Source organism: Heterocephalus glaber, unplaced genomic scaffold, assembly GCF_053883595.1.
Source record: "Heterocephalus glaber isolate CG9 unplaced genomic scaffold, H.glaber_assembly_v1.0 deba00001460, whole genome shotgun sequence".
NCBI classification, from domain to species: Eukaryota; Metazoa; Chordata; class Mammalia; order Rodentia; family Bathyergidae; genus Heterocephalus; species Heterocephalus glaber.
In genome coordinates this window covers 11580628-11607120 of record NW_028258307.1, presented here as the reverse complement: position 1 = coordinate 11607120, position 26493 = coordinate 11580628, and the positions used below count along the sequence as shown (strand labels likewise).

The 26493-nt window shown below is 36.9% G+C and overlaps 1 pseudogene; it reads right to left on the bottom strand.

The window, feature by feature from the left end:
- Positions 1 to 17292: 17292 nt before the first annotated feature.
- On the bottom strand, positions 17293 to 20143 carry LOC101699332 (GTP-binding protein 4-like; annotated as a pseudogene).
- Positions 20144 to 26493: the final 6350 nt, after the last annotated feature.

Below are 26493 nucleotides of genomic sequence, written 5' to 3'. Positions count from 1 at the left end.
TCCCATGTCTCCCAACCAAGAATGAGAGCAAAGAAAAATGACAGCAAGACATGATAAAGATTTTGAGGTGCAGTCTAACCCAGAACTGGAAGCCAGAACTCAAAGTCTGGATTTATTAATGACATAATAATGGGGCTATCATTTTCCTTATGCTCCCCTTTCTCATGAACCAGAAAAGTGAGTGAAAGCTCAGACTGAACTTAGGCAGAGCTCTTGGCTACATGGTGTCTTTAATCCTTAGTTTCTGTATCTGCAAAAAAAAAAAAAAAAAAAAAAAAAAGAGAGAGAGAACAATGTTACTTAAGTTAGGATTCTGCAGAGAAATAGAACCAGTGGGACATTTATCGATTTCAAAAAGATTTATTCAAGAATTGGCTGATGTGATTATGGAGGCTGACAAATCCAAATTCTGCAGGAGAACCAAAGTTACAGTTCAAGTCCAAAGGCAGTCTGCTATAGAGCCGGGAAGAATCAAATGTTTTAGATGAAAACTAAAGGTAAACTTGGGAGAAGTTTCTTTTGCTGGGAGATGGTCAATGGTTTTGTCTCACTTGGCCCTGATTGGATAAGTCTCCTCTGGCTTTGTAGAGTAATCTGCCTTACTGTACACCAAACCCACCATTTCAAACGTTAATCTCATCTAAAACTGCACAAAACACCAGAACACTGTTTGGCCGAGTATCCAGGCAGCCAAGATTTCATACGAAAGTAACCATCACACTTATGCAGGCTTCACTACAGCCTGATGAAGTGAGTACTGCTTGTGAAGTATCTCTCCCAGGCACATACAACAAATAGCCATCACTAAGATTCCTTCAAGTTTCGATGACAAAGTCAAGAGTCACTTTGATCCTCTCAACTATCAAAGTCCTTCCAATAAATTCCTTCTCTCAATATCACCTCCAGAAATATTCATTCACTGGTATTCATTATGTACCATTTAACCATATTCAACCAAGTGTATTTCATTGTGCAAGTGCATGTCACTTTCTGAGAGCTCTATGATGATGCCACTTGTGAGGGGCACAAAATCATACAATCTTCTGCCCCCACAAATCCCTCTACTTAGAGATTTTCTTCTTCCATACATAACTTTCTTTTGAAAACACCATCTGTTTCCTAGATTGAAGAGGAGACGATTATAGAGGATAGAGATGGAGAAAAGGGAGCAGCAAAGTAGGGGAGAAACTTGAAAACAAAATAAATAGCTAATAGACACAGCAATAAAACAGGAGGACAAGACCATCAGTTTTCTTTGGATTAATCTTAAAACCCATAAACTAGAAGCCCAAGGCCTTGGGAAATAATTGGAAGAATCTATTTTCTTCAGCCAGGCAATCTGACTTACTTGTGGTTGATGCAAGAAAAGGAGTCCAGGAACCTTCCTGGCTGCTGTATCACTGCCCCCAGTACCGAGGAGTAAAGCTGCCCCTGGAGCAGAGGAGGTGAACCTTCCAGGCTGCCTTAACACTGCCCCCAGCATGGAGGAGGTGAATGCCACGGGCAACAGCAACAAGCATTCCTCCCCATCACCGTCCCAGCCCTGTTGAAATTAGAAGACACTTAAACAAGTCTCAAAATGAGACTTCCAGATCACCTAAAGCAATCACAAAGGGAAACAAGAAGGAACAATGTAATAATCAACAACCTGGACTCCTCAAATTAGCAACAAAAGAGGATCTGGAGAAAATGAAATCAGAAATAATTTCTCAGGTAAAAGCAAAGATTGTGGTCGCGCGGAAGACTCCGAATCACCTCCCTGCAGATAGGCAGGTCTGCCCACACTCTACCAAGGTCCCCAGTCGCACACGCCGAATCAGCCCGCTGCAGACAGGCAGGTCTGCCCATGCCCTACCTAGGCTCTGAGTCACACAGAACACGCCAAATCACCCCGCTGCAGACAGGCAGCCACCTGATTCCACACTACAAAGACGCAGAGGAGACTAGACCACCAGACCAAGGTAATGAGTCCCACTGTTCCCAGCCCAGAGGTAGGGGCTTCTGAGCCATCGTCCCACTGCTCCCAGCCCAGAGGGAGGGTCTTCTGAGCCACCATCTCACTGCTCCTGGTCCACAGGAAGGGGTTTCCCAGCCACCATCCCTCCAGCTGCTCCCAGCCCACAGGAAAGGGCTTTTGGGTCACCATCCCTACCGCTGCTACCGGCCCCTGTCCCACCTCACCCAGCTCAGAGGAGGTAATCTATGCAGGTGCTAACAGCCTCCCGCCACAGTCAAAATGAGAAAACACATAAATAAGTCTCAAAACCAGACTTCCAGATCATCTACAGCAACCCCAAAGGGAAATGAGATGGAACACTCTGATACTCAACCACCTGGACCCATTGAACTGGCAACAAAAGGGGATCTGGAAAAAATGATATCAGAAATAATTCCTCAGATAACAGGAGAAATTGTGCCCCTAGTGCAAGAAATGATTAATAAATCTAGAGAGGAGCTGAGGAACATGATGGAATCCCAACATAAGAAACAAATGGAATCCATAAAACAGATGCAAATAGATTTCCAAGACATGAAAAACTCCATTGAAAGTCTACACAGCAGAATGAGCCAATGTGAGGACAGAATTACAGATAGAGAAGATAAGATTGCAATTAGTGACCAGGAAAAGAAAAATTGCTTCAAAATTCTAAGGGAACATGAGAAATCAATCCAGCAGCTGCTAGATGATGCAAAAAAGAATAACATACGGTTGATTGGGCTCAATGAAGAAACAGGAGAGAGAGAAGATGACATAAAAAATCTCTTCACAGAAATAATGGCAGAAAACTTCCCAAGCAGGGGAAAAGAACTTGACATACAGATAAGTGAGGCATATAGGACTCCAAATAGCCTTGATCAAAAAAAATCTACACAGAGGCATATAAGTGTAAAGATCCCAGAAACACAACAGAAGAACAAAGTTCTAGAAGCAGTCAGAGAAAAGAAACAAATCACATACAAAGGAAAGCCCATCAGAATCACAACAGACTTCTCAACACAAACCATCAAGGCAAGAAGAGCCTGGAGTGACATATTCCAAGCACTAAAAGAAAACAGCCTCCAACCTAGATTGATGTACCCTGCAAAACTATCTTTCAAAATGGATGGAGAAATAAGATACTTTCATGACAAAGAGCACCTTAGGAACTTTGTGAATACCAAACCAGCACTCCAAAGAATTTTACACAACATCCTAGGAACAGGCATTGAGGATCACAACCCCAGGAAGCCCAGCAGAATGAACCCATCTGGCATGACAAGAAATTAAATATAAAGAGGGAGAACCCAACAAAAAGAAAAAGTCATGGCAATGATAAGTCAATATGTTTCAGTTATAACCATCAACGTTAATGGTCTCAATTCACCAATCAAAAGAAATAGACTGGCAGAATGGATCAAGAAGCAAAATCCAGCAATATGTTGCATACAAGAAACACACTTAATTCAAAAGGAAACTCATAGACTGAAAGTTAAAGGGTGGAAAACAATACGCTATGTGACAGGAACCCAAAAAAAAGCAGGAGTAGCTATCCTCTTTGCAGATCAAGTAGATTTGAAACCAACACTGATTAAGAGAGATGAAGAAGGACACTACATCCTTGTAAAGGGAAGAATCCAAGAGGAAGAGATGGCAATCATGAATATCTATGCACCAAACACTAGTGCACCCAACTATATAAAACAAATACTAATGGACATGAAAAGTCATATGTGCACTAATACAGTTGTAGTGGGGGACATCAACACCCCACTGTCACAAATAGATAGATCAACTAGACTAAAAATAAGTAATGAAATACTAGAACTCAATCGAACTCCTGAACAAATGGCCTTAACAGATGTTTACAGAGTGTTCCATCCCACAAAATCAGAATACACATTCTTCTCAGTTGCACATGGGTCATTCTCCAAAATAGACCACATACTCACACATAGAACATGTTTAAGTAAGTGCAAAGGATTTGAAGTTATCCCCTGTATATTATCTGACCATAGTGCGATGAAATTGGAGATCCATAGCAAAAGGAACTCAAAAAATTTCATAAACTCATGGAAATTGAACAACACACTTCTGAATAACCAATGGGTCACAGAGAAAATTAAAGAAGAAATCAGACAGTTCCTTCAATTAAATGACAATGACAATAGAACATATCGGAATCTATGGGACACAATGAAAGCAGTCTTATGAGGGAAATTCATAGCAGTGAATATGCGTATTAGGAAAACAGAATGAGCCCAATTAAACAACCTGATGCTGAACCTCAAGCTTCTAGAAAAAGAAGAACAGGACAAACCCAAAGCGCATACAAAGGAGGAAATTATAAAGATAAGAGGAGAAAACAACGCAATGGAGACTAAGAGAACAATACAAAAACTCAATGAAGCCAAGAGTTGGTTCTTTGAAAGAATCAACAAAATTGACAAACCTTTAGCCAACCTTGTCAGAAAAAGGAAAGAAAAGGCCCAAATCCATGCAATTAGGAATGAAAAGGGTGAAATGACAACAGACCCAGCAGAAATCCACAGGATCATCAATATCTACCTCCAGAACCTATATGCCAATAAGATGGACAACACAGAAGAAATGGACAGATTCCTAGACATATATGAATTACCAAAGTTGAACGAAGAAGACAAGACCTAAAAATTCTGAACAACCCAATATCAAGCAATGAAATTGAAAATGTAATTAAAAACTTATCAACTAAGAAAAGCCTGGGCCCTGATGGCTTCACTGCTGAATTCTACAAGACATTTAGAGAGGAACTGCTGCCACTACTCTTTAAACTCTTCAATGAAATTGAAAGGGAAGCAATACTCCCAAATTCATTCCTGGAAGCAAGCATCACCTTGATCCCCAAAGCAGAGAACGACCCGACTGAAAAAGAACTATAGGCCAATCTCACTAAAGAACATAGATGCAAAAATCCTTAATAAGATAATGACAAACAGAATGCAGAACATCATCAAGAAGATCATACACCCTGATCAAGTGGGATTCATCCCAGGGATGCAGGGATGGTTCAATATATGAAAATCAATTAATGTAATACACTATATCAATAGAGACAAGGACCAAAACAATATGATTATCTCCATAGGTGCAGAAAAGGCATTTGACAAAATCCAACATGCATTTATGATAAAAACCCTACAAAAAATTGGAATAGATGGTCTCTGCCTCAAACTGATAAAAGCCATCTATGAAAAACCAACAGCCAATATCATACCAAATGGTCAAAAACTGAAATCCTTCACACTAAAATCAGTAACAAGACAGGGATGTCCACTATCACCACTCTTGTTCAATATACTTTTGGAAACATTAGCCACAGCACCTAGATGAGAGAAAGAAATAAAAGAAATAAAGATAGGAAATTAAGAAGTCAAATTGTCATTATTTGCAGATGACATGATACTCTATATAGAAGACCCCAAGAATTCCACCAAAAGTCTTCTAGACTTAATAATCAAATTCAGTAAAGTAGCTGGATACAGGGTCAACACACAAAAATCAATAGCTTTTCTGTACATGAACAACAGACTCACTGGGAGAGAAATAGGGCAAATAATTCCTTTCACAATAGCATCCAAAAAACTGAAATACCTAGGAATCAATCTAAAAAAACAAACAAAGAACTCTTCTCCGAAAATTATAGCACTCTGAAAAGAGAGATTGAAGATCATATCAGAAAATTGAAAGACATCCCTTGCTCCTAGGTAGGAGCATTTCACATAGTGAAAATGGCCTTAATTCCAAAAGTGCTATATAGACTCTATGTAAACCCAATTAAAATTCCAGCAGCATACTTCATGAACCTTGAAAAAAAAGAATCCAACAATTTATTTGGAAGAAGAACAGATGCAGAATAGCAAAAGCAATTCTAGGCAACAGAGCCATGGCAGGGGGTATCACAACCCCCAAATTCAAACTATACTACAAAGCTACTGTGATAAAAACAGCATAGTACTGGCAAATAAACAGACCTGTGGACCAGTGAAGCAGATTAAAAGATGCAGAAACAACTCCAGACACACTCAGCTACCCCATCTTTGACAAAGGTGCCAAACACCCTCACTGGAGGAATGATAGCTTCTTTAATAAATGGTGCTGGAAAAATTGGATTTCAACTTGCCAAAGATTAAACCAAGATCTATATCTCTCACCATGCACTAAACTAAAATCAAAATGGATTAAAGATCTAAATATTAAAACAGAAATGCTGAACCAGCTAGAATAGAGTTTAGGTAGAACTCTTGAAGACATGGGTGTAGAAAAAGATTTTATGAACAAAACTTCAGTTGCCCATGAACTAGTACAATCAATAAGTGGGATTTCTTCTTATTAAAAAGTTTTGGCACAGCAATAGACACCACCAACAGTGTGAAGAGACAATCTACAGTTAGGAAAGATTTTCACCTGCTCTTCATCAGACAAGGGTCTACTAAGTAGAATCTATAAAGAACTCAGAAAAATCAGACCTCCCATATTTAAAGACCCCATCCAAAAGTACACATCAGAAATGAGCAGACATTTCTCAGACAAAGAAGTAGAAATAACAAATAAACATATGAATAAATGTTCAACATCACTGGTGAGTTGAGAGCTGCAAATTAAAACAATGCTGAGATTCCACCTCACCCCAAAAAGAATGGCTGCTATCATGAAATCAACCAATAACAAATGCTGGCAGGGCTGTGGGGAAATAGGAACACTAACCCACTGCTGGTGAGAGTGTAGACTGATGCAACCACTGTGGAAATCAGTATGGAGATACCTCAAAGAAGTAGGACTGGAAGTCCCATTTGATCCAGCTATTCCCCTACTGGGGATCTTCCCCAAAGAATTAAAAGAATCATACCACAGTGATATATGTGCACTCATGTTCATAGCAGCACAATTTGTAATAGCTAAAACTTGGGAGCAGCCCAGTTGCCCATCAACTGGAGACTGGATAAATAAATTTTTTTTTTAAATTGGAGTACTACTCAGCCATAATATATGAGAAATTAGAGACATTTGTAGCTTAATGGGTGCACATTGAGACCATAATCTTAAGTGAAATAAATAGGACACACATGTGTAAATACTGAATAGTTTCTCTGGTGTGAGAAACTGAAAGTGTAAATAAGGACTAAAAGGTGTAATAGATAATGTGAAATAGGAAGAAAAGGGGCAAAGAGGAAGGAGATGTGGGACGGGTAGGGGAAAGAAAAGAAGGGAATGGAATTAATATAAGAAAATGAAAAAATGGAAACAAAGTCTTTGTAAATAGTGAGGGATCAAGGGGTTGATGGGAGGGCAGGGCAATGGGGAAAAAATAAGAAGCAAAATAGATTATGTAAAGGTGCAAATTTCCAGTAATGAATGTCATTATATTGTATACCTAAAATGTACCAATAAAATTAATTTGAAAAAAAACCACAGATGTCCATGCATTAAGGAAAAGAAAAAAAAAAAATCTAGCAATATTGCCACCCTCCAGTCACTGTGGGAACCACAGCAAACCTTGTCCTTCAAACACATGCAGTTTTCTGCCGTAGAGTTCTGCAGCCTTGTCAGCTTGCTCCAAGCTGAGAAAGTGGGCATGATGACGCTGCAGCTTTTTCTAAGGACTGAAGAATTAAGGCTACATTTTAGGGTTATTGGAGCTGCCTCATGTATTTTTTCCCTATCATGAAGTCATTTGAGATCAAATTGCCACTTATGACCACATTTCCATGTTCCTTGTCATTTAAGTATTTCTAGTTTTTGTGGAAAATACTTACAATCCAGTTTCATCATGTAGCTTTTATTGTCTTACAAGTAAGAGAAACCTCACAGATCTGGCCTCATATAGAAAATCTCATAACAAATTCCCAATCAGATAATCATTCAACAAATATTTCCTATTGCAACCTAGCAAAACCAAGTAGTCCAAGTCCTCTTGGACTAGTGATTTGGGCCTATTTGTCCCCATAAGAGACCACCTTTACCCACTTCCTTCCTCAACTTCAGGATCTTTCGAGCCCCAATCCTACAAAGTAAATTCGGACCCTCATCAGCTCATGGTGAAAGGCACAATGGGCTTAATAGCTAATGTCTAATGGCTTATAACCTTAAAAAGTTCAAAAAATAATGAATTAGATTCTACCCTTATTTTATAATTGGTGGTTACAATAGTAACAAGCTTTGAAAAGAAATATACAGAATTACTCTAACAACATATTCTTTTGTTTGTTTTGGGTTTTTTTTTCAATACCAGGAATTGAATTTAGGACCTTGCACTTGCAAGGCAGTCACAGTACCACTGAGCTCAACCCTTGGCCCACTAAGAACATATTTTAATTTTAAATAAAATACACATGATAAGAATGTGTGTGTATATATATTATAAGAAAAAAGCTAATGTTCTTACATTAATTTTAAATTAGAACAATCTAGCCTATACATTATAAGCATTTATGGATAAGTTCTTAATAGAAACTTGAAAATATCAAAGTATTCCACATATGTTTATGAAACTAATTTCATTGGTGGAAGAAAAACAAGGTGGAAGAATTTCCTTTTTGTGAAATAATTACAATCAGATATCTAAGACTTAGGTACTACAAATAAAGAATCATAATGAGGGATTCATGGATATAGTCAAATCATTCACTTCATGTAAATTATGTAGTAACCATTAAGGACTCTAGATTTTCTATTTTTAAGAAGATTGATAAAAAGTTGAAGCTATCAAATCTTAATTCGGAATTAAGAAAAACTGTTCATTATTTAAAAGAAATTAAACTTAAAGTACATATAGATTTATCCAAACTTTGGAAGTTTCTGGAGAATGTATAATGAGTGATCAAAATATACTATGAATATTTAATTTTTAAAAATTTATTATAGTAAAAGATACATTGCTATTAATCTCCCTCAAAATACCTCCTCTCACTTTGAAAACACTAATGCCATCATTCTTGCCACTTTCTGAAGCAGTTCTACAAGTCTTCTTTCTTGCCTTTAGTAGGTGCAATAAAATATATGGTGACTGCTGTTGTTGAGTGCCATCCAACAGAAAGGCAGGATCTTAAAAACATTATGATGTGTCTTCATACAGCTTATTCACTGATTCTGGCACTGAAAGACTTCTGGCTCTTCCCCAAAGTCATCATGACTATGAAAGATATGTTTTGAAATATTCAGATTATCCAGAGAATCATGACCACACAACTAAAGGCATACGTGAAAGAGGAGTCCAAGAACTGATTCAGAAAATGGTAAGAACAATGAGATAAGTATGTATGAAGCAAGGGGAAGTATTTTGAGGGGAATAAATAACAATATGTCTTTTACTGTAATAAATTGCTTTTTATTTAAATATTCACTATAGTTTTTATTACAATTCATAATGCTGCCTCTTCTTCATACCAGGCTGACTAGGTATTAAGTAATAAGACTTAAAAGATTGTTTCTTGTCTTCCCAACTGGAGTAGTCTGACTATATCACAGATTCTTAAAAGACAGAAATAGTTACTAAGACAAGATAGAACAGGGAGGGAGAAACCATAGGAAACATACTCCACCACATTGTGCAAAAAAATGATATCCAGCCCTCACCTAAAGAGATTTGCTTACTAAATGTCTAAAATAATTGATAGAACACACCATAAAGAAAAAGTTTATTACACAACAAAATGAAAATAAATGCTGTTGTGATCAACTTCCTTTGAAGTAATATACACACTTCCCCAAAGAATTAAAGACATCATATCACAGTGATATGTGTATAGTCATGTTTATAGGAGTACAATTCATAATAGCTAATCTTGAAAACAGCCTATGTGTCCATCAATGGATGAATGGATAAATAAGTTGTAGAATTTACACACAATAGATTACTACTGTGCTATAAAGAAGGACACAGGAGTCATTTGTAGGAAAAAGGATGGATCTTGAGACCATAATGTTAAGTGAAACAAATCAGATACACAAGATTAAATATCACATGGTTTCTTTTATATGAGAAACCCAAAATATAAATAAAGAACAAAAGAAATGTTACACAGTAGGACATAGGGAGATAGATCTTTCTCAAATGGGAAGGGCCTCAAGAGATGGAGCAAGAGGGAAGGGAGGAGAAAAGAAAAAAGAAAAGATACAACTGGGAGGGAAGGAAGGGAAGGGTGATGTAGAAAGAATTAAGATGTGTTGTGCACACATACCAACTCCCCATGGTGAATGCAACCAATATATACTGCAAATATGTACTAACAAAATGTTTAAAATTAAAAAAACAACAGACACCAAATATACACACATAAAACCCTTCAATGTGCTTTGACCTCCAAATTTAAGAAACCAAAAAGTCTTTAACATCGAGTTACAAGTGTTAGTTTTTAATTTTTTTTCACAAAATTTAAACCCCACTGTCCATGGCATGGCTTGTTCTTTTTCATTACATGAATGTAGGGAGAGTCTTAGCACAAATATCACGGAGTTAAAAGAACTATCATGTGAGATTCTTAGGGTGTAGAAGAGGCATGCTCCTAGGAGCTTGAACACAACTTTAACTTCAGCAAGTATATTAGAGGTAACATTTTAGATTTATTTTCATCCAGTATAAAAATCAATTCCCAAGCGCAGAGGAGGAGGCTTCTGGGCCAATGTACCACTGCTCCCAGTGCAGAGTAGGAGGCGTCTGGGCCAATGTACTATGTATCACCACTCCCAGCACAGAGGAGGAGGCTTCTGGGTCTACGTGCCACAACTCCCAGCACAGAGGAGGTGAGCCGCGTGGGTGCCAGCAGCACCTCCCCCCCACACACACACACACATCCGTTGAAATGAGAAGACATGTAAAAAAGCCTCAGAACCAGACTTCCAGATCACCTACACCAACCAACCCCAAAGGGAAACAAGACGGAACACTCTGATACACAACCACCTGGAATCCCTGAACTGGCAACAAAAGTTCTGATCTAGAAAAAATGAAATCAGAAATAATTTCTCAGATAACCCCAGAGATTGTGCCCATAGTGCAGGGCATGATTAAATCTAGAAAGGTCACAGATAAAAAAACATAGAAGAGCTGAGGAACATGATGAAATCCCAACATAGGAAACAAATGGAATCCATAAAACAGATGCAAACAGATTTCCAGGAGATTAAAAACTTCATTGAAAGTCTACACAGCAGAATGAGCCAATGTGAGGACAGAATTTCAGATAGAGAAGATAAGATTGAAATTAGTAACCAGGAAAAGAAAAATGTCATTAAAATAGTAAGGGACCATGAGAAATCAATCAAGCAGCTGCTAGACGATGCAAAGAAGAATAACATAAGACTAGTCAGAGTCAATAAAGAAACTGGAGAGAGTGCAGATGACAAAAAAAAAAGCTGTTCACAGAAGTGATGGCAGAAAACTTTCCAAGCAGGGGAAAAGAACTTGACATACAGACGAGTGAGAGCCATATAGGACTCCAACTAGACTTGATCAAAAAAATCTACACATAGGAATATAACAGTTAAGATTCCAGAAACCCAACAGAAGAACAAAGTTCTCCAAGCAGTTAGAGAAAAGAAATAAATCACATACAAAGGAAAGCCCATCAGAATCACGTAGACTTCTCAATGCAAACCCTCAAGGCAAGAAGAGCTTGGAGTGACATATTTCAAGCCTTCAAAGAAAACAGCCTCCAACCCAGATTAATGTACCCTGCACAACTATCTTTCAAAATTGATGGAGAAATAAGATCCTTTCATGAAAAAGAGCACCTGAGGAACTTCAGGCAAATACCAGACTAGCACTCCAAAAATTTTGCACAATACTCTAGGAAAAGACAACAAAGATCAGAATCCCAAGATGCCCAGCAAAATGAATCCATCAGGCATGACAACAAATTAAATGCAAAGAGGGAGAATCCAACGAAAAGAAAATGCCATGACAACGAGAAGTCAATACTTATCAGTTATAACCATCAATGTCAATAGTCTCATTCACCAGTCAAAAGAAAAAGACTGGTAGAATGGGTCAAGAAGCAAGCTCCAAAAATATGCTCCATACAAGAAACACATTTAATTCAAAAAGAAACTCATAAACTGAAAGTTAAAGGGTAGAAAACAACACTCTATGCAACAGGAACCCAAAACAAAGCAGGAGTACCTATCCTCTTTGCAGATTAAGTGGATTTCAAACCAACACTGATTAAGAGAGACAAAGAAAGACACTACATCCTTGTAAAAGGAACAATCCAAGAGGAAGACATGACAACCATAAATATATATATGCGCCAAAGACTAGTGCACCCAACTATATAAAACAAATACTAATGGACATGAAAAATCATATAAGCACTAATACAATAGTAGTGGGGTACTTCAATACCCCACTATCACAAATAGATAGATCAACTAGACAAAAAATAAGGAACAAAATACTAGAACTCAATCACACTCTTGAACAAATGAACTTAACAGATGTTTACAGAGTGTTCCACCCCACAAAATCAGAATACACATTCTTTTTAGCTGCACACAGGTCGTTCTCCAAAATAGACCACATACTCGCTCAAAGAACATATTAGGTAAGTACAAAGGAATTGAAGTTATTCCTTGAATATTATCAGATCATAGTGAGATGAAATTGGAGATCAATAGCAAAAGGAACCACATGAATTTCATGAACACATGGAAATTGAACAACAAACTTCTGAATAAAAAATGGGTCACAGAGGAAATTAAAGAAGAAATCAGACAAATCCTTCAATTCAATGACAAGGACAATACAACATATCAGAATCTATGGACACAATGACAGCAGTCTTATGAGGGAAATTCATAGCAGTGAATACTCATATTAGGAAAACAGAATGAGCCCAATTAAACAACCTGATGCTGAACCTCAAGCTTCTAGAAAGGGAAGACCAGGACAAACCCAAAGCTCATACAAGGGAGGAAATTATAAAGATCAGGACAGAAATCAATACAATGGAGACTAAGAGAACTACACAAAAAAATCAATGAAGATAAATATTGGTTCTTTGAAAGAATAAACAAAATTGACAAACCCTTAGCCAACCTTATCAGAAAAAGGAAATAAAAAACCCAAATCCATGCAATTAGGAATGAAAAGGATGAAATTACAATGGCCCCAGCAGAAATCCAGAGAATCATCAATACCTACTTTGAGAAACTTTAGGCCAACAAGATGGAAAACACAGAAGAAATGGACAGATTCCTAGATACATATGAATTAACAAAGTTGAACAAAGAAGACCTAAAAATTCTAAACAACCCAACATCAATCAAAGAAATTGAAAACACAATTAAAAACTTAGCAACTAAGAAAACCCTGGGTCCCGATGGCTTCACCACTCAATTATACAAGACATTTAGAGAGGAACTACTGCCACTATGGTTTAATCTCTTCAATGAAATTGAAAGGGAAGCAATACTCCCGAATCCATTCCTGGAAGCAAGGATCACCTTGACCTCCAAAGCAGAAAAGGCCCAACCAAAAAAGAGAACTATAGGCAAATCTCACTAATGAACATAGATGCAAAAATCCTTAATAAGATACTGGCAAATAGAATGCAGAAGATCATCAAGATCATACACCCTGACCAAGTGGGATTCATACCAGGGATGCAGGGGTGGTTTAATATATGTAAAATGATCAATGTCATACACTATATCAATAGGCCCAAGGTCAAAACCATATGATCATCTCAATAGATCCAGAAAAAGCATTTGACAAAATCCTACACACATTTATGATAAAAAAACCTTACCAAAAATTGGAATAGACGGTCTCTACCTCAATATGATAAAAGCCATCTATGCAAAACCAACAGCCAATATCATACTAAATAGTCAAACACTGAAATCCTTCACACTAAAATAAGGAACAAGACAAGGATGTCCACTATCACCACTCCTGTTCAATATACTTTTGCAATCATTAGCCACAGCAATTAGGCAAGAGAAAGAAATACAAGGAATAAAGATAGGAAATGAAGAAGTCAAATGGTCATTATTTGCAGATGACATGATACTCTATATAGAAGACCCCAAAAATTCCACCAAATGTCTTCTAGACTTAATAACCAAATTCAATAAAGTAGCTGGATACAGGGTCAATACACAAAAATCAATACCTTCTCTGTACATGAACAGACACACTGAGAGGGAAATAGGGCAGATAATTCCTTTCACAATAGCATCCCAAAAGCTGACATACCTAGGAATCAACCTAACAAAAGAAATCAAAGACCTCTTCTCTGAAAATTATAGCACTCTGAAAAGAGAGATTAAAGATCATATCAGAATATGGAAAGACATCCCCTGCTCCTGGGTAGGATTTATCAACATAGTGAAAATGGCCATACTTCCAAAACTGCTATATAGATTCAATGCAATCCCAATTGAAATCCCACCAGCATACTTCACAAACCTCGAAAAAAACAATCCAAAAATTCATTTGGAAGAAGAAGAGACCCAGAATAGCAAAACAAATTCTCGGTAACAGAGACATGGCAGGAGGTACCACAATCCCCAAATTCAAACTATATTACAAAGCTACTGTGATAAAAACAGCATGGTACTGTCAAGAAACAGACCCAAGGACCAGTGGAACAGATTAGAAGATGCAGAAACAACTCCAGACACACTCAGCCACCACCTCTTTGACAAAGGAGCCAAACACCCTCACTGGAGGAAGATACCCTCTTTAATAAATGGTGCTGGGAAAATTGGGTTTCAACTTGCCAAAGATTAAAACTAGACCTATAGCTCTCAACATGCACTAAACTAAAATCGAAATGGACTGAAGATCTAAATATTAAAATAGAAACGCTGAACTGGCTGGAACAGAGGTTAGGTAGAACTCTTGAAAATATTTGCATAGGAAAAGATTTTATGAACAAAACTTCAGTTGCCTGTGAACTAGCACAAACAATCAACAAGTGGGTTCTCTTATTAAAAAGCTTCTGCACAGCAAGAAAAACCACCAACAGTGTGAAGAGACAACCCACAATGTGGAAAAAAATTTTCCCCCAGGCGTCCCTCAGACAAAGGTCTACTATCTGGAATCTATAAAGAATTTTAAAAACCAGACCTCCCAAATTTAAAGACTCAATCCAAAAATGGGCATCTCAAATGAATAGATATTTCTCAGACAAAGAAGTAGAAATAGCAAATAAACATATTTAAAAATGTTCAACAATACTGGTCATTCAGGAATTGCAAATGAAAACCACGCTGACATTCCACCTCACTCCAGGAATAATGGCTGCTATCATGAAATCAACCAATATTAAATGCTGGCAGGGCTGTGGGGAAAGAGGAACACTGATCCACTGCTGGTGGGAGTGTAGACTGGTGCAACCACTGTGGAAATCAGTATGGAGATACCTCAAAGAACTAGGACTGGAAGTCCCATTTGACTCAGCTATTACCCTGCTGGGTATGTTCCCCAAAGAATTAAAAGAATCATACCACAGTGATATATGTGCACTCATGTTCATAGTAACACAGTTTGTAATTGCTAAAACTTGGAAACAACCCAAATGCTCATCAACTGGAGACCGGATAAAGAAAATGTGGTTTTTTAATAAAATGGAGTACTATTCAGCTATAAAAAATGAAAAGTTAGAGACATTTATACCAAAATGGATGCAAATTGAGGTGATATTCTTAAGTGAAATAAATAGGACACGTGTAAAAACTGAATAGTTTCTCTAGTGTGAGAAACTGAAAGTGTAAATGAGGACTAAAATGTATAATAGATAATGTGAAATAGGAAGAAAAGTGGCAAAGAGGTAGGGGAAAGGAAAGAAGAGAATGAAATTAATATGAGAAAATGAAATAATGGAAACAAAGTCTTTGTAATTAGGGAGGGATTAAGGGAAAAAGTCTCACACTGATTAACTGTACTTAATTTTTGGCTTGCAAATATCTTCGGTTCACATAAGGCCCCACACTTGAATATTTATTTACTCTTGTTTTGTTCATTAATCTCATTCCTTTTCCTATCTCTTGTAGACACAACTCTAATGCTTTTGATATGGATATTCAATCATAGCTATCCTTTTAATGTACAGTGTTGTGTGTGTTTGCATTTAATTCACATAAATCCTGTTTTTCTCTGTACAAACGGTTTGTTTATTTGTACCACTTAGGACTTACTAGGTCTTTAAAAATTATCTGTGTCGCTGTAACTCTGGTTTTATTTTTTAAAAAAATGCTTCTCATCATTGCATATAATTTCAGAATGAGTATTTCAGGTCATCATACTTTTCCACCTCCACGGCCCAGTGGTAAGAGACAAGATAGGTTGCTTGACTCCAACGCCCACTAAATGCTGCAATAAGCATCCTTGCTTATTTCCTTTCACAATTAATTTTGGAAGCATTTTGGAGGGGTGGGTAATAGACCCATCTGTGGGACTCCCAAAGTGTAGGTCCTACACATACTTGATTTCACTAACTTTAGCCAGATTATTCTCCAGCAGGTTGGACCAGACTACACACCCACAGTAGTACATAGAGCTTCTTATTTCTTCATATTTCTGCCAGTTAAGGTTTTCAACTTTATCTATTTATTTTTGCTATACTGATGGGTATAAAATGATGTTTCATTGATTAGGTTGCATTTATCTAATTGCCAATGGGTTTGAACATCTCCTATCAGAGAAAATCAACTTCCCTCTTTTAGAAACTGCCTGTTCAGATCTCTTGCCCATTTAGCTATTGGATTCTCCATCTTTGGTTTTTAAGAGTTACTTCTATATTACAATATTAAAGTTTTGGGCACAGAAATTATCTTCCCTCAATCTAGTTGGTTATTGTCTATAGCATGAATTATTAACTGCAGATTCTTGTTTTTGATGTACTCAAATCCATAAATTTTTCACATCAACTTGCATTTTCCTTTTTGGCTCTATTTTTAAAAGCCTTTCCATATGCTTAAATCATAAAATTATTCCACTAGGGCTGCTACCATTACTTTTTAATGTTACTTTCACAGTTATAGCTTCATTCATTTAGAAACTGTCACTGTATACAGTATAAGGTAAGGATTCCATTTTAATTTTGTCTATATAATTTGTCTGATTTGCCAAGTACTATCAAATAATAATCTACTTTCCCCCCACTTGATTGTGGCATCTTTTTTATTATATAACAAATTTATGTACAAGTCCTTCATTTTTTTCTATTATGTTGCTTTGATGTTTGTTTCTATGTCAATATCAAGCTTGTTTTCGATGTTACTGCTTTGTAACATGTCACAATCTATTGTAAGACATTTCTTTTGTTTTGGTTTGGTTTGGTGTTTCCAGTATATCAAAACTATTTTCCTCTGAAGGTTTGTTTTGGATAAAATAATTGAAGACAGATTACAAGGACATATTGTACAAAAGGACTAGAAAATAATTTAAGAGTATTTTAAGCACAGGGTCCTGACACACACATAAACAGATTTTCTCTTAAGTCTGCAGGTCAGAGCTGGTAGCCTTGTACATATACCACAAGATGAAGATGTTTTCTTCATGAAAAATGGCTATTCATGTGTGATAAACCAAAGCTACCTTATGCAACGTAAAGTTTTCTCCATCAATAATCCCAAAAGTCATACCAATAAATCTTTCAGTTTGAAATCTGAATCAACTCTATGAAATGCAGAAACACTGTCTAATGAAAGTATTTGTAATATTATGCACACCTCTATAGGGTTAATCACCATTTTCAGCAACAACCCCTTTAGCTATTTCCATTGTTTTTCCAGTAAATAAATTATTCCAGTTTTATGAAACCATACCAAATGAAACAGCCAGTCTAGCCAAACCATGTCACTGAAAAGGACAGTATCTTCTGTTCTTTTTACCAGCTGTCCTCTTTCCAGAGAGTAAGTACTTGGGCTTCAAATCAAACACGTGTCTATCTGCCCCACTTTCTTCCCCAAGAATTCATCTTCTTCTGAGCAGTCTTCATCATAATCTTAGCTTTCTTCTCCATCTTTGCATCCTGAAGGCCAGAAACATCGTGTGGAGTTGAAGAGGAACTCCGACTCCGTGTTACCAAAGTGAGTGGAACGGATTCTTCCCGCTTTCTTTGCCTAGTGATGCTCCAAGACCTTCTTACCTGGATTGCATAGTGGGCATTGTCTTTTTCATCCATGTCAATACCGAGACTTCACAACTCATTCTCCAAAACTGTCCAGTGAACCTTCTTAGCAGTTCGAGGCATCCTTGGTCCCTGAGTATTCTTTGCCTTGGACTGCAAAATTTTCAAGTTGTTTTTTTCTCTAATTTGTTTTGCCAGCTATCAGATTTCCACCATTTCTTCCTCTTCACTTCCAAATTCACTGTCATACTCTCCAGCAGCTGCTCTTAACTCTTCTTCTTTTGCTAACTCTTTCAATTTCTTCATGATAGCAAATCAGTACAATCAACTACACTATGCCCTTCCCAGATCTCTGGTATCTTATCATATTTTTCAGATAAATTCATTGAATTCCAGGATTTTTGAAGATCCAAAATATAATCATCTCTCATTTCCAGTCACAGTCTCATTCTTTTTTCTTCTTAGGCACCCCAGTTTCCATTTTCTTCTTGCATGCCACCCCTCCTTCCGGGATGAAGGAGGGGGCCTCTCCTTATTATCTCTCTTGTATGGTATAGCTAAATGCAATCTGTTCAGCATCTCATTCACTTCATTTCCTTCCATTTTGGTTTCCATTCAGTGAGCCAAAAGCCTATCACAAGCCTCTGTTTTAACTTCAATAACACCATCCTCAGTCAGGGTCCTGGTCTCTCTGACAGGGAATCCTTCAGCCTGAAAGTCTATAAATATTTTCAGATCATCTTCAGGAAGTTCAGCTGTTCCCTTCACATTGCATTTGTTTGCTACAACTTTAAGAGGCTTGTTGATAAAGAGGGATCTGATATTCTGGAATCTCTAATTGTTCTTTCAATCTGTCTGTCTCAGACAAATCCATCATCTACAAAACTATAGGTGAGCCAGAGCTGTGATAGCTGGCATTTCAATGGTGTTCCAGTCCTCTAAAGCGTGATCCAAAATCCCTGGAGTATCTACAACTTGCCAATGTAGATACTTAGAATCCATGTGCCCAAGAAACAGAGACTTGGTGATAAATGAATATGGCTGAACATCCACATCTTCACTCCACACCTTGTTGGTAAAGCTGGATTTCCCAACACTTGGGTACTCACACAAAAGCAGAGTCCTTCTGTTTGGATCAGTGGTTGGCAAGTGGGACAAACAGTGACCCACTTGTTCCAAGTACTCCAAACTCTGCTTCTATCTGTTGATGGTACTGCACGTCTGCCCAAGGGGAGCCCACTTCAGCTGCTTGCAACTGTACAGAGAATCTCCATATTTCATTAGCCACACATAATCTTTAGCAATATTGTCCACTAAGTTTTTGGCCATATTTAATTGTCCTAGAGCCAACTTGTAATGAGCCTTATCATAGAGAATATTCATCAAATCATAAAATGGATGGATATCATCCAATTTGGGAAAATCTGTTAGAATCTGTGAGAGTGTGTCATGGTAATTCTGCTGAGTAAATTTGACTTTTCTCATGTAAGAATGTCTAATGCAATGAATTTGATAGTGTTTATGAACAACTCTTGGAGTCTTTCATTGAGTCTTTGACAATGTCAGGTCAATAAAGTCCTTGGTAGAGGGCACCACTGAGATCTTAAAGTTGTAATGCATGGTGGGCAGCATAGGAGACTTGGCATAGTGAACAGCTGTTTTTGTTTTTTAAGTTAACTTTCTCTCTCTGAGCTAAAATTTTGATTGGGATTCCATCAAACTTGTTGATTAAAGTGGGAAGAATTGACAGCTTTACAATGTTGTCAACTCTACTGCAAACATTGTCTCCTTATCCATTGAAATATTTTACCTTGGGCTGGGGATGTAACTCAGTGGTAGAGCAATTTCTGACCAGGAGCAAAGACTCGGGCTCAATCCCCACCAAAAATACAGTTAACAGGGCCGGGGATTTAGCTCAGTGGTTCTGCCACCTGCCTCACAAGTGGAAGGTCCCCAGTACCAAAAAAAAAATACAGTTAATGAGGCTTTAAATTTTGTTTTGTATATTCTTTGTTAGTAATTAATTTTATGTATTTATAGCTTTGGGTACTGTTGTGGATGATATCACATATTCTATTTAATTTATCTGGTTATTGCTTAAATTGACTGTTAGTTTTATACATTAATCTTCTATGAACAAACTTGAAAACCTCATAAAAGTTTCTCTGTTGACTCAGTTTTTCCACCCCCATAATTGCATTAAGTGCAAATGCTGAAAATTTAATCTCTTTACCTTCAAGCCTTACAATCTTTATATTTCTTCATTTTCCTTGTTTTACAATATTATTCAGGTTTAACTTGGACCAACTAAGTTCAGTTTTAAGGGAAAAATTCTTTAAAAAGTGATCATTTTGTCATGAATTTTAAAGAACAGACTCACATGCACTCTGGATTTTCATTGTAAACAAAATGCAAATGAAAAACACTCTGAACCTTGAGATTTACACAAAATAGGCCCGTGTCTCTCATCTTGTAGGAATCCCAATAGCTTCTCCAAGATTTCTATGAATTTCCAGGGAAATTTCCACTTGCATGGCTTTGAGATTCTGCACACCATGGGTTATCTCATTTATGTCTTCCTCCTGTGCCTATCCCCTTCTTTCTATCAGCACCAACAGTGACATGGAATGTGGTCCTCATTCCTTGATTTCCTAAGGCATACATGCATAAATCAGACTCTAGTAAATATGTGGAGTAATGGAAGATATGTATGTAGAGTAACACAAATAATTTAAATTAAATATTGACATCCTTGCACTTAAAAATACTTCAGTGAACTTCTGTTATGGACAAGAGAATTTGGCACTTTCCTATCAAACTAAAGATGCAAATGCCATAAAGTCCAGCAATTTTCCTCCTGGCATTTATCTCAGAGAAAAGAAACACAAAATGCTATGCATATATATTCATAGTAGCTTTGTTCATAATAGGCAAAAATCAGAAATAATATGCTCTAGACCAAAATATGAAAGTGGGACAGAATAGAAAAGTGAGTTGAACCCTGCAGGGAAAGGCAAATAGTAAACAGTGAAGAAGAAAGAGGATTTTAAAGCTGTGATATATTCAAAACTATCTATCCAGTACTGGTCAGAAATAAAAAGAGTGGGGCTGGGGATTTAGCTCAGTGGTGCTGCCGCCTGCCTCAAAAGCACAAGGTCCTGAGTTCGATCCCCGGTACCAAAAAAAAAAAAGAAAGAAAGAAATAAAAAGAGTGATTGATACATATAACCAACGTGGGTTAATTTTTTATTAATTATGCTTAGTAAAGGAAGCCAGTCCTCAAAGTTTACACACATATGAGTCTATTTATATAACATTCTTGAAATGACAAAAGTCACAATTATATTTAAATAATAAATTGTACTTAATGAATTGTGAAATTGGAGTTCTAATTTCAGTCTCCTATTCAAATATAATGAGATCAGGGATGCTGTCTTCCTTGTTTATCTCTGATTTCCAGCACTTAGGATGAAGTAGTACTAAAAATGTATTTGCTAGATGAATGAAAAAATTGTTACTCTCAATCAAATACTAATCTGACATTAAGTATAATATGCATGTTACTGAGAAGTACATTATACACATATATACCCATTTCAGTAGAACATAATACATCATTCCAACCGTTGCCAGGCAGCTATCTAGGCCTCTTTATTCCTGTGTGTCCAATACATGTCTGTCCAAGTCCCTACTTTCAGTTCTTTTGGGTAAATATCCAGGAGTGGGATTGCAAGATTAAATGATAGTATACAAGGGTTCCAATTTCGCCACATTATCATCAACTGTGTTTCTCACTTTTGTGTTACTTTAATAAATACCTGAGATAATCAGCTTATAAAGAGAAGGATTTGCTTGGGCTCACAGTTTTGGAATCCATGTATATGATTCCATTTTCTCCCCTATCCTGTATATTATACTTCTTTTTAAACAGTTTTTAGTGTTTTCCCTACAGTTGCAATATGCTTTCACAACAAATGCAAGCATTCTTTCACATAGAAAGAAAGAATTGATAAACTGGATTTCATTCAAATTAGAAATTTCTGCTCTGTGAGAAACACTGTCAAGAGAATGAAAATACAAGCCACAAACTGAGAGGAAAACAGTTTGTAAAAGTCATCCGCTAAAGGACTATTATGTAAAATACAAAGAACTATTGACAGTCAACAATAAGAAAGCAAACAGCCTTAACAATGTTCAATGGCCCTGAACAAGCACCACAGCAAAGACAATATACACATGACAAATAAGCATATGAAAAGATGATCCACATCTCTTGTCACTGGGAAGACGAAGATTAAAACAGCAATGAGATAGTGCACATTTTTATGGTTTGCATCTGGAATGCCCCCTAAAATTTTCATGTGTCTGGAAGGTGATTGGATTATGGGAGAGCCATGGCTGACTTGTTAGTAGATTAGGTCTGGTAGGAGGTAGGTCACTAAGGGGCAGGACCTGGAAGAATGTATCTTTCTCTCCAACTCTTTCATTTTTCTCTCTGCTTCCTGGCCACCACGAAGAGATCAGCTTTCCTCCATCAAACCCTTCTACTCTGACCTTCCTGCCTTGGAGTCAGGTGATTATGGATTGAAATATCAAAAACCATGACCCCCCTAAAAAACCTCCCTTTTTTAAGTTGTGAATGTCAGATATTGTGTGTCCACAAGGAGGAAAGTGACTAAGTCACACTCCTGCTAGAATGATCAACATCCAGAACACTGACAATACCAAATGCTTTGCAATAATGTGCAGCAGGAGGAATTCTCATTCATTGCTGGCGGTAATAAAAAAAAATAATACAGACACTTTGGAAGACAGTTTGGCAGTTTCTTCCCAAACTAATCATAGTCTTATAGCATTCAATGTTTGCACCCTTTGGTATTTATTCAAAGAAGTTAAAAACTTATGTTCACATGAAACCTGCATACAGATGTTAAAAATAGCATCTTTATTTATAATTGCAAAACTTGAAGGCAGCAAAGATAGCCTTTAGTAGGTGATGGGAGAATGAACTGTGATATATTCAGATGATGAAGACTGACATGGACTCTTATGCTGTGGTAAAAAGAAATGAATTACCAAGCTATGAAAAGACAGGGAGAAAACTTAAATGCTATTAACTACAAGAAAGAAGCCAATTTGAAAATGTTATAAATTTCTAAATATATGACATTTTGGAAAAGGTACACCATCACACCATCAAGACAGTGAAAAGGTCAGTGGTTAGGAAAGAGGGAGGGGTAAATAGTCACAGCCCAGACGGTCCTTAGGGCAGTGAAACCATGCTGTGTTGTGCTATAATGAAGAAAGTCCTTATAAATTTGTCCAAACACACAGAATGTAGAACACCAAAAATGAAACCTCATGTAAACTCTAGACTTGGGATGATAATTATGTGTCAATATAGGTTCAACAACTGCGAAAACTGTATACCACTCTGTTGGGAGCACACATTGAAAATAAGGAGGACTAAGCATCTATGGTGCAGGAGTATAAGAAAAAATATCTGTACCTCCTGCTCAATTTTGTTATGAATCTAAATCTTCACTTTAAAAATAAGTCTATTTTTTAAAAGTAGGTTGTGGTACAACTCTGCAACTTTATTAAATGTCTTTTTTAATTGTATGTTTAAAACAATTTTATGATTCATAAATTATTTCCTGGTAAAACTGCTTAAGTCAAAAGAAAGGAAGAAAAATGGGAGTGTGCAATTTCTTTGAACATTTTTAGAAAAAAGAGCCACCTCTCCTCCAGTCTTAACACTTATTATCTAGAACTCTAGTAACCATATTCATTGGGACGTGGTGGAAATCCAAGATATCAACATGAATCTTTAACATCATGGATCACCCTGCTCGACCTGTATGATTTCCTTGGTATTTCTTAAATATTAAAGAAGCATACCTATGTTGTTTTGACTGCCATTATTTTGGAGTTTTCTGTTACTTGTAGCTAAACCTGAACCTAATTTATAGTTCTTGCTAAAGAATAACTTTTATTGCTGTTTGTCATTTTGAAATTTATTTTTCCATAGTAAAAATAAAAAGTTGCTACTTGTTTTAGAATTTTTAATAGGAAATAAGTAAATCACCCTAAATCATACAACTTTGATATTTTAGCAAATATAGATTAGGTTATGTGATATAATCATTCTTACAGTCTCCTTTTAAATTTAACATTATCCCATACATTTACATGTTTCTATAGTTTGGGGGGAAATATTAAGCATTCTGTTTAGTTAAGTGAGTAACTTCTAATATGCTGGATGGTAAAATTGGTTCCATTTTTCTCTTATAATAGATATCACTGCAGTCTTTGCAATCAACATACTTATACCTCAACAGCAAATGCTTTTAACATTAGTGTATCAGATAGGGTTTAATTAGGAGACAGAATCCGCTCCAGGAATTTGAACAGGTAAGATTTAACACAAAGGATTATTAGCTGGTAACAAGGGGATTAACTACTAATAAGAGATTAAAAGAGAAATCTAAAGAAAACACTAAGGCTAAGGAAGAACACCCCAGGAAAGAACAAACACAAAGGTGGCTTCTCCCCAAAGCTGGAATTCAGTCCTCGGGAGAAGGGTAGCTGCAGTTTAGTGGATGCAGGAGAAACTTACTGGGCTGTATTGGTCCAGAGCTGAACCACAGCTGGCCAGTCAAGGCTGGTGAATAGGAATCCACAGGCATCACTGAAAAGCAACACTTGCTGGTGGGTGTCACTATGTGTCCCATATGCAAATAGCTACACCAGAGAAAGCAGAATGGAGGAGGCACAGTACAGTCAGGAGGCTCCTTCATCCTGGTATGTGCCTCCAGTGCCCTCTAAAGACAAACTCAGGATTATGCTTTCTGCAGAAGGGCTCAACTCCAGTAACAGAGCAGGGAAGAGAAGAGTGGGTTTGGAGCAAAGAGACAATAAATTGATAATTCTCACAACACCATCCATTCATTTTTCTTCTCACAATTATACCCAAATTTTCCAGTCCACTTTTTCAGTCTATGTACTCCAAGAAGAGCCTCACATCTCCTTAGTGGTGGTGATTAGTACAGGGATGACAAGTGATTCAGGCAGAGTTAATGATCTGCCTATTTGTCTATCTATTTATCCATCTATAAGCATTTACTGAATCCACAAACTGAAAGTCACTTGCTCTTTTTAGCTTATTGAACAGAAAGGATGTGAGTCTATTTCTGCTAGTGCCAAAACAGCTAACTCCGTACTAATAGTGTTAAACTGAGCACACTGTCTCACAAAGACAAAGAATGAAATCATGGACACAAAACGTAAGGTAAAGGAGAAGCATTTATCAAAAATGTAAGAAGAAATAAAGTTCCTGGTTGAGAGGGTCCAAGAAAGTAGGGGGCCAGGGTATTCTCTTTGTCAAAGTCTTTATGGATAATCACACATAGGAACTTGTTCACTTGTCCAGTTATCACCTACCACAGGTGGCTCTGGGTTTAGAATCATTAATTTGGGCTTAGGCTTTAAAATGTGGACTTTAAAGAAAATTGGTTTCTCAGTTGGCAGAGTTTAAAGAAACTAAGTTTAAAGGAAACTGCTTACTCTGCATTTTCAAGTTCCTCAAAACCCAGTCTGGAGGTTGTTAACTAATTTAGTGAATTCCACCTCAGAAGTTTCTTTCCTATGTTTGCTTTTACATTTTTAAGCTGTGTGGCTTCAATTAGAGTGCTGTTTTCTTTGTAACCAGCTGACTATCTTAGACCTTGTCCCTTACTGGCTGCCTATTTATAAGCAAAATAGCTAAACTGCCTTTTTACACTGCTAGCACATAGGGCCTTAATATAAAGACTCCCAGCATGACGCATTACTCAAAGGTGCAAAGTAATCAGGTCCTGATGACCTTGTTTAAGCCTTAAAGAGGAGGTCTTCAGGCTTTTCAGCTACATGAAACTATAAATTCCCACTTTCCCTTTCTTAGTGCAGTTGAATTAGGTTATTATGGGATTTTTTACTGGCAACAAAAATAGTCTTATTAATATAATTTCTCAAATTTTACCCATACTGGGTATTTTTGAAATTCTTAATGTATTTGGTCACATTTTTTCCCAGTAGTGATTTCCCAGTAGCCTCTTAAATAGATCTTTGTCAACACAGAATGACTACACATGAGTTGTTACTAAATTGATGATATATTAATTCACTCAGAAAATATTTATTGATTAACTGATATTTGCTGCATAGTCTGCTAAGCACTAGAAATTGATGCATAAATAGATACACATATTCTTTATTTTTTTGGAGCTTGTACTTTAGGAGAGGTTGTGGAAAAGGGATCAGTCAGAATAAATGTAATATATGGAAGTCCTAGGTGCTTATAGCACAGAGAAGGGACATTTGATGCAGACTTAGGTATGAAATTGAGAAAAAGTTGAA